The sequence below is a fragment of the Colobus angolensis genome, unplaced genomic scaffold (assembly GCF_000951035.1).
Source record: "Colobus angolensis palliatus isolate OR3802 unplaced genomic scaffold, Cang.pa_1.0 Scaffold36, whole genome shotgun sequence".
Lineage (NCBI taxonomy): Eukaryota > Metazoa > Chordata > Mammalia > Primates > Cercopithecidae > Colobus > Colobus angolensis.
The window spans coordinates 706,048-708,246 of record NW_012116932.1 but is presented as its reverse complement, the minus strand read 5'-3'; the positions used below and the strand labels follow the sequence as shown (position 1 = coordinate 708,246).

Here is a 2,199-nt window from a genome sequence, read left to right as displayed (position 1 = left end):
GCAGGAGAGCTGCTTGAACCCGGAAGGCGAAGGTTGCAGTGAGCCGAGATCATGCCGCTGTACTCCAGCCTGGGCAACAGAGCGAGACTCTGTCTCAAAAAAAAAAAGTATGCACTTTTTTTTTTTTTTTTTTAAGGAGACAAGGATCTCACTCCGTTGCCCAGGATGGATTGGCACTCCTGGGCTACGGCGATCCTCCTGCCTCAGCCTTCCAAGTAGCTGGGACTACAGACTTGGGCCACCAGGCCTGTGAAGGTTAGCATCTTTGAGCTCCTAAGTCCAACACTATCGCCACCACTTTTATGGTCCGGATGGCGTTTGGGGCATTTTGGGCATTCTATTTCTTGCCTTCATTCCTTCTCCCCACTCATAATATTTAAATATTATCCGCCTCCCTCTGCTGAGATAGGTACAAAGCTCATCCCACCTCTGGATTCTCCAGTGAGGGTTACTCCAGGACGGGCCGCTTCCCCTTCAGGTCCTGCCAGGCGATCCCCTTGGGGCGAATCATAACTTTTCTGGACCTCGGTTTCCTTCCCTATAAGAACAATAATAATACGTTCTCGGGCTGTTGTCGGGACTCTTCAGCCCAGCACTCCCAGCCCGAAGTCCTACCCAGCGCTCACCATAAAGCCTACCCTCTTCTGAGTTTTCTGAATCCTCAAAGCCTCCTCTGAGGTAGAGGCTGTGAACTCCTTTCCTACTAATGGGGAAACTGAGGCTGGGAGACGCGAGAACTGGACCATGATCTCAAACTTTTGAGGGAGGGAGCTACCCCGGAAGGCGATGGTCTTCTCCAGAGCCCTCCCAAGGGCGCTCAGTACCAAGTGGGCACCCAGACAAGTTTTCTTATCCCTCCTGGGCCCTTCGGATCTTAATTCTTTGCTCGGCGAGGCTCCCGGAGGCGGGTTCAGACTTCGCTGGTTGACGCCAGGTCCGAGGCGCAAGCGCAAGTGAGCGCGCGCGGTGGCCTGTGGGAGTCTGACTGTGAGCCTGAAGCTCAGCCCAGACGCCGGCGCTGTTGTCAGGGCGACCGGGGTGGGGCGGGGCCAGAACGTGGCCACGCCTTTATTTAACTCTTCAATGGTCCCTTGCTTTCACTGGGCCAACCTTCTCTTAATTGTTCTTTGTTGTCAGTTCGTTCCCTACCCAGTTGGACAGAAGCTGACTTGTAGCGTGTGTCGACCGAAGGACAAACACAAGCAGGAGGATCTCGGCCGTGATTAAGCGCCGGTGGAGACCTCTGTGTCAATTTTGTTCATATACACGTGTCAATTTTTTTTTTCTTTCCTCTTTTGCCTTTGAGTACTCTAATTTATTAGCGACATCTGTAATTTATCTACTTCTCCGGCCAGATCGTGCTTAGGCAAAACCGCAAACCTGAAGTTTGCAGAGATGACTCTGTGGTGACTAATTCCATTAGGAAAGCATTCTTCACAAAAGAGTTCACAGCAGGATTTCTTTAAATAGAAAACTTCCTCAGTGCACTGAAAACGATTCATTTTATATAAAACACATTTGGATACCGGATCCTTTTTCACTTTTTTTTTTTTTTTTTTGAGATTGAATCTTGCTCTGTCGCCTAGGCTGGAGTGTAGTGGTGCGGTCTCGGCTCACTGCAACCTCTGCCTCCCGGGTTCAAGCGATTCTCCTGCCTCAGCCCCTCCTGAATAGCTGGGATTGCAGGTGCCCGCCACCATGCCCGGCTAATTTTTGTACTTTTAGTAGAGACGGGGTTTCAGCATATTGGCCAGGCTATTTTCGAACTCCTGATCTTCTGATCCGCCTGCCTTGGCCCCCCAAAGTACTGGGATTACAGGCGTGAGCCACTGCGCCCGGCCTATTGTTGTTTTTGTAGTTGCATACAGACATAGTCAGGGCCACTGTGTACGGTTGTGCACGTTGTGCCCTGAACAAGTGTGCCTGGCTAAGAGCATGAGAATGGGGCTGAAGCCCAGCCTAGGCTGTGTTCTCCAAGTTGGAGAATAGGACACCTACTTCTAATTTGCCTTTTAGACAGGGTACTTTATTCTATTTGCATGAAGTTTCCGTGTGTGCCAGCTGTCTTCCTGCATACGATACTTTTAGTGTCAAAAATATAATCAGGCCGGCCGGGCGCGGTGGCTCAAGCCTGTAATCCCAGCACTTTGGGAGGCCGAGGCGGGCGGATCACAAGGTCAGGAGATCGAGACCATCCTG

The 2,199-nt window shown here is 51.1% G+C and overlaps 1 protein-coding gene across 1 annotated transcript in view; it reads right to left on the bottom strand.

Annotated features, from left to right (window-relative positions):
- The window catches only part of CCDC130 (coiled-coil domain containing 130), a 37,570-nt gene extending 36,646 nt beyond the window's left edge, over positions 1 to 924 (bottom strand). Inside the window, exons 1-2 of the mRNA XM_011953190.1 lie at positions 639 to 924; positions 428 to 538 (exon numbers count right to left, since the gene is read on the bottom strand). The gene's annotated coding sequence lies outside the window, so the exon portion shown is untranslated. The remainder of the gene's footprint in view (positions 1 to 427; positions 539 to 638) is intronic.
- Positions 925 to 2,199: the final 1,275 nt, after the last annotated feature.